This window comes from Alligator sinensis, unplaced genomic scaffold (assembly GCF_000455745.1).
Source record: "Alligator sinensis unplaced genomic scaffold, ASM45574v1 scaffold288_1, whole genome shotgun sequence".
Lineage (NCBI taxonomy): Eukaryota > Metazoa > Chordata > Crocodylia > Alligatoridae > Alligator > Alligator sinensis.
The window spans coordinates 1346163-1362681 of record NW_005841876.1 but is presented as its reverse complement, the minus strand read 5'-3'; the positions used below and the strand labels follow the sequence as shown (position 1 = coordinate 1362681).

Here is a 16519-nt window from a genome sequence, read left to right as displayed (position 1 = left end):
ACTCTTTCTATTACCCAAATCTAGCTCTTTCTTTCTTGAACACAAAGAGCTGTGCCTTTAAAGGCTGCCTATCTGGGAACATTCACCTGTTTTGTGACAGCAGCAGAGGTGGTGTTTGGATTTTGGACTTTAAGTGGAACACACACCAAAATAAAATCTTTCTACTTAAATAAACAGGCTGTAAAGATGCTTAGGTATTTAAAAAAGCATTTACAGTGGCAGGTAAAATGTCATTTACTTGATTTTTATTCCCATTTGTTTGATCCCACTGTGAATATCTAATCTACTGGTCAGGAAAATGACTGCATTCCCACAATGGTATTAAAATTGTTTTTATTTTATTGCAGGAACCAATACCACATTATGCTAAGGACTGCACAGACAAACCACAAGTATATGGTCTCTGCCACAAGCAGGTTACAATTTAAGTCATTCTCTAATACCACATTTCCCAAAGGAGGTCCTGTGTATTATCATGCCTTGATGTCAGGTTTGTCAGATTCTAAAAGAGCAATGAGATATGGATGCAAGGTTTTAGTGATCAACCATCTCTATATCCTCCCTTTTATATTTACATTTCCTCCATTTTATATTCAATATGCTCTGCTTCCTGTCTTTGTTTTTATTTTAACTTCTCTGATTTTGTTTAGGTCCAACTGGAACCCAAACTAACATTGCCATGCATCCTCCTGTGTTGGTACATGAGTGATCCCAACAATGTGATTGGGGGCTGACAGGAGAGAAAAGGCTGCAGGATCATCACTCCTTCCTTCCACACACAAATGCAGAAGAAGAAGCTGAGGAACCAGAGCTGAGCTGGTGCTGGAGGAGTTGCATTACTTCCCACTCACCAGCAAGGAAGCAGCAGGAACATCTTTATAAATCATACATCCTTGCCAAGCTGCCTCCTGGGAAGACAAAGCTATTTCTTATCATGATTGTTTTAATTTAGATTATTTGAAGTTGAAAGTAGGCTGCCAGTGAAGTAAATGAGAAGCAGAGGAGAAAATGGTAGGTAGGTAGTGCTCCTGCTCTTTCGTGCATTTATGTACCAGATAAAAGAAAAAAAAAATCTAAATGGTATAGATAAAGGACACATCAGAATAACTTAAATGATGATAATTCTTGAATTTTCTTTACATTTTTTCCACCTGCAAATTTACTATGTGTCAGCACTATCTTGCCCAAGATATTAAGAAAAAAATAAAGTTACCTATCAACCATGTCTCAAAGTTGCAAGGGAGAGAGAAACATTGCCATATCCTTGGACCTGCTGTACCAGGAAATGCTCCTTATATTTACATTGAGTGTAAGCAATTTAATTTGCTAAACTTCAAGGAATTATGATGAGACCTCCCCCTAGAGATCAGAAATAAGCACATGGAAGCTCTGAAAATGGGAGGCAAAAAGTCTTTATCTCCCTTGTAAGAAACTTTGTTTAAGGAAGACGAGCTCAGTATTAGCGATGGTCAAACTTCAAAAGGCCTGGAGTTAAAGATAAGCTCCCTAAACTTTGGATGATTATCTGAAGCTTATCTAAACTATTTGATCCTCTTAAGACTGCAGAGTTGGGCTAGAAATCTTGTATAAGCAGGCTTTCTTGTGATAGTTTCAGAACTTCCTGTCAGGGTGAAAATAGGAGATCAACCTCTCTGGTGGTATTTTATCACTTAGCCTGGATGTAATACAGATAGGCAGAGGCATGAGAAGATGAAAAGTATTCATTTCTGAGATATCCATGTTTAGCTGTCTTATCAGAAAGCAGGAGTTATTCAGAGAATGAAAAGCAGCACATTCCTGAGTCAGGGCCAGTTCTACCATCTTTATTCACGTGCGAGATCACATTATTTAAACTTACCAACATTCTCTTGGAAAAAAAAGTTCACACTTACTGATTAATATTTAAAAAATTGAACTAAAAAAAAATCTTTCCTATGAGAAGATTTGATTTAAATAAGGCCATTATGGGGGGAGGGGGGGAAGGATATCCCCTGCTTATTGATAGCTCCTAAAGACTATCAGAATTCTATCCTTGCAGTTAACATGGTCTCTCTTCAAAGATGTTATTCTGTGATACTATTAAAGGCTTGCTCCTCTTGAGGTGCAAAGAACCTTAACACTCATCCATTTCATTAGGATTTAACATGGCTAATTTCTTGTAGGAGGTGTTCAGTACTTGGATAGGCATGGTTCTTTGGGTAGATGTGAGATCTTTTATTAGACCAACGGAGTAGTTGAAAGAAAGTTGTTTGCAAGCTTTCCGGCACAAGTACCCTTAGGGCTTACCCCCTTGTCCCCCCACTTCCCTTCTGTACCCTTTGTTCTCCTGATTTCCACCTATTTACAGTCTCACTGACCTCCTGTTACACTTTAAGCTTCTTTCATTCCTTGTAGAACTCAGAACAACAGCAGAGACTCTCTATGCCTGAAGAAGTGTGCTTGTGCCCAAAAGCTTGCAAAGAACATTTTTTCCAGCTACTCAGTTGGTCTAATAAAAAATATTACATCTACTTAAAGAACCTTGCCTACCTGTCCTTATTTAACATGGCTACAACCAAAAAAACTTCAGTACCTGGAGGTACTTAATTTAGGAACTCTAAATTAAGATTTCTTTCTGTGTATTTGCATATTTATTTAACTGGTTGGCTTGGCTTTCTGTGTTATGCACACTTAAAAGCACCCCTGAAAATGTTGAACTGAAGAACAGCAATAGTAAATAAAGAAGGTTAAGTTTAGGTACAGGCGCAAAAGTAGCAATGGTTATTTTTGAGAGAGAAGGTATTCCCATTTTTAGTGTGCTATCATAACTTTCTAGCAAAGTTGCTTTGAAGAGACAGATTCAAAGCGACAGTGCTAGAAAGTTATGATAGAACAATTACATGGACTTTGTAAGTTTATCTCTGTTGACGTTTCTACTGACTTCAGTGAAACTATTTCAGGTTGACAATAATATAAGGGAAAGCAGATTTAAATCCCTTAATTTAGTCCTAAGGAAGTGTTGTTAATTTTTTTGGGGTTGTGATATTATGAAATCCTCTTTTGTGACACAATCTAATTTAATCAACACCATGCCTTTTCCCTGATTGTTCTTGTGCCATAATAAGTGTGACATTCATTGTCCATTCTCAGTGGAGATGAGATATGTCTTAATACTCTAGGGAAGAAGGGCTTTTATTCTAGTTCCTTTAAAAATTATTTTGTTCTCTTGCGCTCCTGTTTTTAAATTATTCTGCTTTTTATTGTAGACTGCCCTGAGTCCTTGTTGGAAAAGGCGGCATAGAAATCAAATAAAAACATCCATAATTTGGATGCACTTTCTGTCCTCCAACACATAATAACATCACGGGGATTAAAAGACAGTAATAATGGACAAAACAGCTCATTATTTGAAACTATGACTCTATTCAGCCTCTGCTTAACTGCATTGTCACAGACTCCCAGGGGAGTCGCACTTTTTTTTGAGCTGGAAATGGAGCCTTATAATGAAAACTGTCAACAAACAAGGTTAGAAATAATCAATAAATACCTTTTCAATGATATACATGAACAGCATAGAAATTTGGGACTTAGGACAATTTTGTACAATTTTACATATATACATTTCGATTTTAGGCTGAATGCATTCATGTCGTGAATGAATCCATTATTTTCAACTTTACAGAACTGTTTTGTTTCAATCTCCTCAAAGCCAATAAAGGCTTCCCTGTGATAATGAGACTTGTACGACCAGACACACTAACAAGAAGAAAGTCGTTAGGATATTTGCCAAAGGAAGACTTAATTATTTTAATTACTAACTCTACAAAGAGTGGGAAGGGCTGGGGGGAGGAGATGCACACTTCCAATAAACTTAAGTTAAAAGCAGCTTAGAGAATACTCTATGGAACTAATTCTGTTCTTTGCAGTTTAGCATGAATTCTGTTTTGCCATTCAGAAATGTAAGTTTATTAATCCCTTTGAAAAATTATGTTGTTGTGGTGCTGTTCATACTGAGCTCTGCTATTAACTAATGAGGGGATGATACAAAAAATCTAGTTTAAATTTTGCTAAAGCATCATTTATACATATAATTAATATAGCTCATAAGTTCCTTCACAGTAATAAGAATGTAGAAGATATGCCTTGAATTTTTAGCTATAAAACAAAAACACAGCAGTTCAAGGGTAAAAACCTGACCCCACTGAACTTAATGGGTATTTTGCAGATGACTTCAGGGAGCCAGGATTTCACCCAGAGAGTTTATTGTTCAAGTTACTGCTCAGTTCCATGCAAAAGTTAAGGGGGGAAAAAAGGCAAGAGGAATGAATAAATAATAAGTCTGTTTCAAGCTCAGAACTAATTTTGAGAGAAAGATACCAGAATTGATTCCCCTTTCATGACTTGTTCCAGTGGAAAATCTAAATACTTAGGGATTGCCTCTTCATTCATAAATTTCTGAGGCTACTGCATGAATCAGGAACTTGCAAACAACTCATGCCCATGGGGGAAATCCTGGAAGATGGAGACAAGACACAGGCTATCTAGCCTGACTCAGGTTTCTGAGTCTGATACAAACCCTACTCAAGAAGCTGATCAACAAAGACACACCATCTGTCTCCCAAGAGAATAGAATTAGGCTGAGTGAGACATCAGCTTCCTGAATGTAATCCTTGCTTGGAAGATAAAGAAAGAAGCTGAGAGAAACAAAGAGGCAGAGGGAAAAGTAAGAGAGTGATAGAGACCAAAAGAGTAGCAAGCTTTAAGTGAATGAATCATAATGGAGGGTAGAGGCTACTTTTCAGTACATTCTGATACTCGTAACTTCCTGTACTTAACACCTAGATGCACTTAGAGGACAAAAGCACAATTTTGCCACCTTTCCTTATGTTAGAATTCATCTTAGAATAAGGTAATAAACTTCATAAATCATGTTGGCATGAGGAATTGATGGTGCGCCAATCACTTTCATATCTATGCCACTTCTGTTGGCATGTATATGGGCATAGAAAAAGTAATCAAAACATCTCTACTTTTGCTCATGTCAGCCTGAAAAATATTTTGGCTTCTTTCACTTCTTGTATGTATGTATGCATTTATTTATTTTTGCTTTAAAATTGTGTAAATGCTTGTCAACAAAACTAAGGCTACGCATCTTAATTTTTGCTGGCATAGCTCTGTTTGTCATCATTAGGACAAAGTATGATTTATGAGACATAGCTGTAACACCAGAAGTCCCTATGTTTGCAAAATTGTGCTTCTGCCAATTTAATTTTGTCCTAGCCACACCACCAGGACCATCACAAAGACAAAAAAGAGAGAAAAAGGTGAAATGCTGGCAAACTGTTGCACAAACAGATTCTTGAATTCTGTTTAGTCTTACAATTAGATGTAAATGATTGGTTACTAACAAAGTAACTCAAATAAAAGATTAGTTTTTTTTCCCTCAGCCAGCATGGGAGAAAAAACCCTTGACTTATAATCTTATACAAGGAAAACTCCTTAAATACACTGCCCATCATTAAACTGCTGCCAAAAGCAGGATGTGCTTAGTAATGGAAACCAGTAATGAAGTTGATTTAATACTGCCAAAACTAAGCATGACTATAAAACACATGACCCACTTGGGGTAAATTTACTGATGGGAATCTTTTTTTTTTCTTTTTGGCCCTTAAAAAAAACAGGTGGATGTTCCTTCCACAGGGAATGGGCATTAGGTCTGGAGGTACTGCGATACCAGGACAGCACCAGGAGGGCCAGAGCCAACCCTGACACCCTCCGATTGGTGCTAAAAAGGTTTAATCTTAGCCAAAATGCTAAGATGTTGATGGAGACTCAAGCAGAAGCCCTGTTACTTGAGCTAACTCCGGGAGGAGTGACCTCCGAATGGACCCTGCCAGGTGGAGAGGATTTCACACCTGGAAAGAGGTTGGATGATTAGCCTGCAAAAACCACGACCTGCGGACGAAGAGTGAAAGCAGCGGAGACCGCATTCTGCCAATGAGGCAATTAGCTGTTTAGATTAGTTTTAGCAAAGTATCGTTAAAACTTTCAGTTCAGAGTTTTCCTTATCTTCAAATCAACTGCCTTTGTCAATGAAGTTACTGTACCTTCTACTTTGAAAAATAAACCTATAATTTGAGCGTGTAACATCTGGGTGCTATTCATTGATCATGAGCTTTAACAACTTACTGATCTCCTTCTTTTTCTTATTAAATCCAAGTCATGGCAGACAAGTACAGGTAGAACACGAAGATATTACCCAACACGTTCACAGAGACCTATCACAAGGATAGACTAGTTCAGCCCATCTGAATAAAATACATGTTAGTGCCCATTGCATATAGCCCCTTCAGTGCCTACTCTTTTTCAACTCATGGTGAGCCAGTACATTGAATACATTTTTACTTCTTCACTCCCACAGCTAAGCTGCATCTTTCTTTACCATTTCCAGTGATTCCTGTTTCTTCACCAGCCTAAAATATCTGACAAATGAATCACTCTCTCACCTCTCCACCTCAGTGTGTTGCATGTGACCCCACTTTCCCTGAGGTGGAGCCAGACCAGGTTGTCCTGCACCTCAACTGCATATACATTTTTGGAGGATTCTAGGACTCATGACAAAAACACCCAGTTCCAGTCATGTGGGAGGCTAATTAGCACATGGATCCTTTGTGGGGGGGGGAAGAGTATCTGGAGTATACACAAATATTGAGAAGTGCTGAGCTGTGGGGTCACCATGCCCTGAAATCCTGTTGACTCCACTGGGGTCCAATCCATTATCTATACAGTAAATTATGAGCCTTTTTGGCTTCTGACTAATATTATGTATAGTTTTATACTATATTTAAGTAGGTGCTGAAGTGGTGCTTGAAAGTGTGCATATTGAAGATCTGTGCTAAAACTTGCAGCAGTTTCACAAAAGGCAAAATGCATCAGTTCTGGATGAAAGAAGACTATGGGTACCTGTAGTAATTTGCCTATGTGCAAATTTTGTTCCTTTCTTCTATTTTATCAGGAAGCATAGGCTCTGACAGTAAAGGGGGAAAGAAATTGGAGAAGTAAAGGGCAAAAAGGCTTCTTGACTCCCAGATTTATTTTCCCTGCTGTACTATTGAGAGTGGGACAAATTCAAGGCAAACCTCCAATAATTAGATTCTATACCTGTAAAATTGTAACAAATTTATAAATTTTCCCTGTAAAGAATCTAATTATTGGGGGTTTGTTTTATATTCAGGGTCTTCTTATATTTGAATAAATATGGTACTTTCAAAACTCACTGCTATATCATTAATCAAGTTTATGTTTAGATGATAAAACTACACATATGATTTTGATTTCATATATTTTTTCCTTTATTTTGACTTGTTGACAACATCACCTCATTCATTTTGAGCATTTAAGGGGAAATTTTTTTTTAATAAAATAATCTTTCCTTAAAGTTCCTTGTTAGAAAATTATTTCTTTCCATCTTATATATATTTGTGGCCTTTCAGTAGAGGCTGGGGCTTGTAGTGAAAGGTTATATTGCATGGAATTATCTCAAATTCCAATTTCTCCAAGTCAAAACATGCCAAAAAAATAATTACAGTCTGGGAAAAACAGATGGCATTTTCCATGCCACTTTGTCCTCTGATCCTAGCAGCTCTTATGACCTAAGCAAGGGTGGTACTTCGATGGGATGATGGTTTTCACAAGCTGAGCAAGGAACACTTAAGCTTATTGCAGGAAATGGTGATTCAACAACAAATTGACATTTTTAATTTGAGTCAGTATCAAACTAATGCCATCTCAAAGCACTGTGCTGAAAGCTCCACCCAAGCCTACCAGCCTACCAAGTGTGTGCATGGTTATGATACATCAGGTTCTGTGATCAACAGCATCCAAGGGAGTGATGGAACTAGCTAGCATCATGTGCAGCTGCTTTTGCCGCCTCTGGGGCAAAAGCACTGGAATGGCCTTTTTGCACAATTCTGGAACAAGGCTTTCCACTGGGACCACTGGAACGGCCTTTTTGCACAATTCTGGAACAAGGCTTGAACTTCCACCTTGGAGCTGCAGCCAGCCACATAAACCACTTTGGTTAAAGTTGTGGGTGAGGTGGCACTAGCCAAATTTGAGCTTCATCTATCACATTCTATTTCTCTGCATTTTCCCTATAGTTTTAAAAACATTAACTATTCCTCATTTGCTATCTTGACTTATCCCAGTAACTACCTTAATGTGTGATATGAACACAGCTCTTTTTATCAGTGATATGGGGCAATATTGTGTCCTTGTTCTAATTTTCAGGCTTGATTCACTCATAGGGCTTAGGGAAGTCAACTCTGTATGTAATTCTATTGCTCAATTAATCGAGTCTGCTGGAGCAGGCTAATTAGCATGTTTCTGCAGCCTCAGCATCTCATGTATTCAGCATCCTCGCACTTCAAAATCATAGCGGGGGTGCTTTACCTAAAGCTCATTGAACAAGCTTAAGTTAAAGTGTGCCCACTGCCATTTTGAAGTGCAGAATGAGGAATACACAAGATGCTGTGGGCACTTTAATTAGAGCAGCTCCCAAGAGCCACTCTAGTTAAAGCACCCCTCCCCCACCCCCAGAGCATGTGTAAAGATGCCCTAAGTGCCTAACATGTGCCCTAACTGGTCTGTGTTCTTCTGCCCTAGGAAGGGAGGCCTAAGATCCACTTAATTTGGGAAATCTGCTATGACTGCATGTTGAAGTGATAGGTCTGCAGGCCAGAAGCAGTAGAGAGACTGTTCCTATAATCTTTAACATATAAGAGGATCCTGAAGGTACTGGTACTGTAACAATGCCTTCTGTGAAGGACCATCTGGAACAACAGAAGGAACTTCAAGGGAGTTTGGGAGAGATTATTTGCCAGTGTGTTCTGCCATGTAGTTTAATTATGACATACGATTAAGAATTTAAGATCATATTTCTTTTTATTGCAATAAATTAAATTTTGATTACAGTCTGATTATGTTTAAGGAGCTTCCCTTTGAGAAAAATTAAAAGTCCTAGACGCCAAATATAGATTTCTCACAACACTTTCTTGTCATAGGGGGTATAATCCTACCCACAATCCTTGTTGCATGTTTTGAGAAATTCTTCACTGTAGAGCGGAAATAAGAGAATGTCTTAGGCTTAGTGCACCCCATCTCTTCTTGGCCTATACAGAACAGAGGGTGTCCCAGATGTTGCGGGGAACTTTATGGCAATGGGAAAGCAGAAGATGCACATGAAGCAACTTGTAAGAGAGATCTTTTGTGGAGAAAGATATTACACACTACAGCATTCTCTTCTAGGCAAAGGATTATCTTTCTAATGCCTGACTTTGGCTGAAAGTCTTTTCTCTCCCTTTCCGGTTGACTGCAGCATCTTCTACCGGAAATAAGAGAAAGTATTACCCTTCGGTGGTAGATGCAGCACATTCCTTTCTAGGAATAGATCAAAAGATGCATATTTACTTATTTGCAAAGAAAAAAAACCACCCCTGTTTCTAGTCACCAAGTCTCATCTCTCTTTGATCTGTCCAAATGTGAAGGGCATCTCATGGTGGTTCTGTACCACTAAACAGGCTTTTACATGTTAGAGAACTGTGCCATTAGAGTGTAGTGTGATTAAACAAGTGAAAGCTATTCTACAAATTTTACTCTATTAGTTTAAATAAACACACAAGTCTTATGGGTTTTTAACATTATATTATTTTTGCCATCCCTTTAAACAAGCAAAGCCAAAAGACCTTAAATATAAGAAGTTAGATCATACTTTCTGAACTTGGGACTTTTGGGCGGTAGAATGTTTTCAGGCTATAGGATCACAAACACCTTGTCCTTCTAATATTGCTACATACGTAAAGGATGCCTTCAAGAGCATATCTTGATATGGGATAGTTTGTGGTATGGAAAAGGTCAAAAACCACTGACCTACATCAGTATTATGTTTTGGACTGCAAATTAACAATATGAAAGCCTGAGGATTCAATATTATAGCTCCTAAAGGAACAGCAGTCTGACAGAATGCTGTAATATGTATAGCATTGAGGTAGACAATATAGTAGAGTCTGGAGAATGTGGAATGATACGTGACATTCCCTCACACACAACACTTAGTCTGAAACCAGCCCAAGGCATTAGGCCACAAACACAAACTATCTCTGGCACATGGGTTCAGACTGGATTGGTAGAGGAGGTTTAAGGTTTCTATTATCTTCAGTGTTTTACCATTGAAAAATGTGTATGGACACCCATGCTAAATAAGCAACTCAACACAATAGCCATGATGACATAGTAAATATTTTAATTAAAAAGTTCCTTATGTGTAACTTTCCCCCCCATGCCCAAAAGAAAATAAAGGAATGAGGCTGGCTATAACAGTTATTCTGTTGTGTGGATATTGAGAAAACTTGAGGAGCGAATAATTAGAAAAATCTAAAACCTTGAAGTTTCAGACATCCAGAAAATAAACATTGTGATTCCCACCCTTAATATTCAGATTACACTCATTTAAATGTTTTGCAGAATAGCTCTGTGTATTGCTTCTCTGTTCTTTAAGCAAAAGACTTAAAATATAAAATATGCAAAGCAGTTTTAAACTTATCTCTTATCTCTGCTTGTTGTACATGGAATTTTCCAAAGGAATCTGTCTGACAGATGTTTTTAACTTGAGTTGGTCAAATGGATGACTGAGCCCTGATAGGGAAAATAAATAACAGTGTTTGTGACATCAGGAACCCAGCTGTCTTTATTAGTGATGAAGAAAGATAAATGTCTGCTGTGAGCACCGGTGTTCCAGTGTTCTCAATAAAATTTAAGAGGGGAAAAAACCATAACAAAACAAAAATCCTGCCTGCACAGACTGGTTGATGAAACACAAAGACTTCTCGAATATGCCTTTCTCATAGAACTAGTTCTAACTCGATATCCACTGATGCACTTGCAACTCTACGTTTTTTGGTAATTTCTAGGGGAGCTGATCTTTTTTCCATATTTGAAAAAGCAGATGTCCTCTTGCCTATCTGGAGGGTAATGAGGAAAGGTTGAGGTCAGTCCACTAACTCTCTTGGGCCTTTAATATAGATGGATCTCATCTAGTTAGAAAAGGCATTCAATGTTGAAAGCTGAAGTCAAAAGAATAGTCTGGCCTTAATGGTGAGATGAATTGGCTATTGGAATATATTGCCAAAGTAAATTCTCTATCACGTGGAACTTCCAAATCAAACATTGCTAAGAAGAAATGCTCTAAGTACCACCACAGATGGTTGGGTTAGATAGAGTAATTAATGGGCATGTCTACACATTCCTTAATGCGCCTTTGCTACTGCATATGAAGTTTAGTACCTGTAAGATAAGGAACTACATAAAGGCATATTAGCCTGTGCTAATGCACAGAAGCAAAAGCAAACAGGTTTTTTTGTGACACTTAATGTGCAGTAGACTATTTTTACTGTGCATTAGCACATTAGCTTAGTTTTTTTCTGTGACGCGTTAATGCACAGTAGAATAAGCTACTGTACATTATAGCATTTCATGTAGATGCACCCATTGGGTGAAATTCCAGGGTCTGCCTGTTATGCAAGATGTTAGACAAACTGATAGTAATTATTTGGCCTTAAAAATACATTCACCTATGTATGGAGACAGCATGATCCATAGAGAAAATAATAAAGATTGAAACTACAGCAACCTGTTTTATCTCTATGCTTTGAAACCTTCTAATAGAGCCAAATGGCTGAGAACAGGGACAGAATAAGAGGGAATGGACAGGGATTTGTGTACACCCATGAAGTCAGGAAGCTGTTTATTTTAGACTGAGGAACACTGTTTTGGAGGAGAATTTAAGAGGAAGTATGAGAAGAATTTTGTAGCTATTTCCTCACTCTAATTCTCCCATGGAAAAGGGTGATCTGAACAAATGTTTTCTTTTTTGTTTTTGTAAATAAATGCTTCATAAAAGCCTCATTAATATCAATTTCAATCCATGGGCTATTTCTTTAACTCCAATACTTTTTCAAAATATAAGTGGATTCTTATGGTTATGTATAGTTACTTATTAGCAGGGATCCTGGTTTTCTCTGATTTAAGAAAATCCCCAATTTTTGGCTTAAAAAAGTAACCCCAAATGCACATTTTTCCATGATTTAAATGAAACATCACTATCTATCTATCTATCTATCTATCTATCTATTAGTGGTGTTTCATTTAATCACAGAAAAATGTGGATTTGGGGTTACTTTTTTTAATTGAAAATTGGGGATTTTTTTTTAAATCAGGGAAAACCAGGATCTCAGCCTATTAGTTCTGCACAGGCTATAGCACGGATATACTTTGTGGAGCTAGTTATGCTATACCATAAGCAAAACTGGGCCTCATTGTAAACTCATTTTTTGCATTGTCATAAGTGGTAACTGGTTGTAGGTTACAGTGTATACTGCCCTTTGTGCCCAGAAGTATATACTTGTGTGTGTGTGTGTGTGTGTGTGTGTGTGTGGTTGCCATGTTCTCCAACTTTTATGGAGAGAATATGAGCACTGATGATGCTACCCTTATGCAATTTTGAGATAAAGAAAAGTTGAATAAGAGACAAATGTGGATTGCAAGAAGAGAAGGAGAAAGGAGGAAGGCAGAGAGACACTGAGAGGCAGAATATGGTTACATTTTCACATTTATTTTCACAAAGCTAAGAAAAAAAGTATGCAAAATCCTATTGCCTTTCCTCTTTACCCTGCTTCCTTTTTCTGCTAATTATTTTTCCTCAGCTGCCCTCTAATTATTCTGTTTAACTTTTTGGCACCTTTCTTTGGAAGGAACTGTCATGTTGTTATGTTTAAAATAATGAACTGTATTGTACCTTACCCCCATGAACAGTTTTGGTGGTGAAACATTTCCGCATTGCCCAACCTTAATAACCCAAATCCAGGCTGTTGTATCTAAGCCATGGGCCCATACTTAGGCAGTGCTACACTACTGTTTTGAAACAGAGCGTTTAATCCTGTGCTCAAACAACCTCTCCTTGACTTGTGCACCAGAGAGGTAATTTTCCTCCTCTGGGGAAAGAAGAGGAAGGAGCAGTCCCTCTTCCATCCAGGCAGTATGCATTCACACAGAAGCCAAGGACTCTTCCTCTGAGGCAGGGTGTGTCGAAGTTTCCAAACACATGAAGATGTAATCAACATTTACTGGTGGTGGTCTGAAACCCTAGAGCAGGGATGTCAAATTAACCTGAGATAGATCCAGACTTCAGGGCTTCTCCCAGGCTGGGACCAGTGGCTGTGATCCAACAGATTCAAGGGGATCCAGTGTGACAGAGCCAAGTGGACCACAGGGAGAGTGGGGGTGCATCAGCACAACCCTCACTCACCCTTCTACTACTGATGGGCATGTGCAGTAAGAACCAGAGGCCCCAAATTTTGTGGTAGACCACTTCCCCAACTTCTGACACATGGTGGGCCAGATGGGACAACTCTGTGGGCTAGAACTGGCCCATAGGCCATACCTTTGTCAATCCTGCCTTCGAGGTTCATTTTAAAAAGCAGAAGATATTATCTATTCAGAAACATGACTGAAAAACCAAATAGATAAATGCTAAAACCATGCTCCTCATAAAAATTATGAACTAAAATTCTTAGTGATAAATAAGAGTGACTGGAGTTTTTTCATGTTTCTGGAGGTAAAGGCTCACATCTACATTAAATACACACTGGCCAAAATTTTCCAAAATGTTTTATTATTTTGGGAGGCTTAGTTATTAGATGCTTTTAAAAGGATGCAACTAAGTGGGGGAGTACTCAACACTTTTTGAAAAACAGGCACCTTTAAAAGAGCTCAGGCAGGTCACCCATAACCTAGGGTACCTAAGAACCTTGTCTACCAGGGTCCTTAAAAGCACTTTGGAAAATCATGGGCTCTGTCTTTAATAGAATGAAGGAGAAATACTTGTAGTAAAAGAATCACACTAGATGAGATGACACTTTCTGTCATGATAAGTGGTTACAAGATTTTCAGCTGGAGAATACCTTTACGTTACATTTTTCAACTGACAGAGAAACTCCTGGATCAACAGCTCTCACAAACAGGGATGCAAGGCATGCATATGGACAGGGAGGTCCAAGGCATGCATATGCATTCCTTACATGCATAAAAATAAGTGTACTCTATTAGAACTGCATGCCTGCTCTGACTTCAAAGTATTTGAAATGCTACATGCATTTAATAGTCATATGTATGGTATTAGGTTCTGTAACTGAGTTTCCAGGTATTTCTGTTATTTTAGGGTAACTACTAGGTAATAGGGCTTCCTTTTGTTTCTTAAGGTTGCTTCCAGGGGGACTGGGCACCATGTCATGTTAAATTTTTATTTTTGATGCTGTAACAACATTTCCAGTAACTGCGTGTCAAAAGATTATTTTTTGGAAGAGGAAGTTTGGAATTAGTGTGCTACCCTTTTACAGACTAAGAAAAAATTACTTTCTCTAAGAGGAGACCTCCAAGGTCTGGGAGGTCTACAGCAGGGTTCACCTTTCCTTACAGGAATCATATTCTACATAACAAAGAAATGTGTGTTTGGGGAAATCGTTTAGTTCATCTAATCCATTCATCTTGCCCTGAGCAAAAAATTCCTACTTTCTGGCAGGTATTTTTCCCGAGTTAACAGGGTCACTGCCTAAAGGGAGGATCTCACAATAAATAGTTTAAGTATTTGTTGTAATAGAGCAGTTTGTAAGTTTGTTCTTATGTTGTAGATTTCATAGTGCGGATACATATGTGTAAACATTTGATAAAACCAACCCATTTCCAAAGGAACAAAAACATACTAGCATTCACTAGCTAGTGATATTTTGAAGGCATTACCAACAAATTGATGCAAATGTGATTTTGACAATCCTAAACAATTTTTATTTAAAGAAGAAAATACTTCTGCCTCAAAGCTTCTTTATCCTTGAACATGATTAATGCTGGTAACTTATAAATATTATAACTTATATGGAAGTTATAATAATGTTAGCAGCAGTTTCATATCTTCAGTTTTCTATGCATATGATTTATATTTGCATCATTGCTTCATTTTACTGTAACAAAAACAACATTAAGGCAAAAATGTAATGCTGTGTCTCTCTCCAGTGTTTCCCTTATAGACACCCTGGTTTAAATTGCAAGGGGCAAGAATTCCTGGAGGTGGTGTCTTTTATTGGATATAATACTTCCTTGTCTTATATGAGAAGTACCACAACATGAGTGTATCTCTTCATAATGTAAAGTCCATATCAGGAAGTAAATAGTAAATGATGTCAAGAAAAGACCAGGAAAATTCAGATTAGTGGGGAAGAAGTTGCTCAGAATAACATACACACAGATCAAGTAGCTTATCTGTTGGGCATTCACAAATCTTGCAGAGTACAATGATTTCTGAGACGCATATGGAGAATGTATAAAGAACCTGATATGAATGTGCAAACATCTAAAGACTTAATTGTGCTACAATAAATGTGAATACTGCATTAAAGCCTAGTCCTTCTTGGTGCTAGTAGTCCTCATGGACCCAACAGGTAATTATTCACAATTACAGAGAACGAAAATCACTAATGTTTCATTTTTTACCCCCAAAAGACTGGGGGAACTGGGTTTATTTAGTCTAGAGAAGAGGAGACTCAGAGAAGACTTAATAGCAGTCTTCAACTAACTGAAGCGGGGTTTGAAGGAGGATGGAGCTAGATAGAACAAGGAGCAATGGTCTCAAGTTGCAGCAAGGGAAGTTTAGGTTAGATATTAGGAAGAGTTTTCTCACTAGAAAGGTAGTAAAGCACTGGAACAGATTATCCAGAGAGGTGGTGGAAGCTCCACCATTGGGGGTTTTCAAAACCTGGCTAGACAAAGCTTTGGCTGGGATGATCTAGTTGGGGATGGTCCTGCTTTGAGCAGGAGGTTGGACTAGATGGCCTCCTGAGGTCCATTCCAACCCTAACTTTCTGTGATTCAATGATTGTATGATTTGAGGCCACTCTAGGGCCCTTGCACAGCACATGTAGAAGTGATGAGGCACTAGATGGCAGGTCTAATGGAGCTGTTCTCATGTAATTGAATACAGAAGTGACTTTACTCCAAATGGAAAAAAACAGAGAAAGGTTCTATTTTGTGACCTGGGATTAAAATCCCTCCATTTCCAATCCTCATGAATTTAGACAACGATCATCTTGGCCATTTAGGTTGGATTTGGGTTTAGGATTGGCTACTGTTTGCAATAAAATTACATTGATGGCTGAATTTTAATTTTAAGAATGTCAAGGGAGATTAAGTAAGGGTTCCCCCAATAACTATTTCTTGGCTTTATTGCACAAGTCAATTAAGGCATTAATGAAATGAACAATGCTAGGGTTATACAAACGAACTAGTTGATATGGGGAGGATAACTTTGAATTTTACACTCCTGTGTAAAGTGTCAGCCAGACCCTGCCATTCATGGAGCTTTATGCATTTATTATTAATATAGTACAGCACTTTTGAAAACAGGATGAATGGCAAGCATGCAGAAAGGGGCCTAAAA

The 16519-nt window shown here is 38.1% G+C and overlaps 1 protein-coding gene and 1 long non-coding RNA gene across 3 annotated transcripts in view; one reads left to right on the top strand and one right to left on the bottom strand.

Annotated features, from left to right (window-relative positions):
• Positions 1 to 1876, top strand: part of LOC102388412 — a 3492-nt gene extending 1616 nt beyond the window's left edge. The window contains exons 2-3 of the long non-coding RNA XR_323073.2: positions 348 to 416; positions 651 to 1876. This is a non-coding gene — a long non-coding RNA (uncharacterized LOC102388412). The remainder of the gene's footprint in view (positions 1 to 347; positions 417 to 650) is intronic.
• The window catches only part of COL4A2 (collagen type IV alpha 2 chain), a 225864-nt gene that overhangs the window by 181715 nt on the left and 27630 nt on the right, over positions 1 to 16519 (bottom strand). The gene's annotated exons all lie outside the window — the stretch shown is intronic.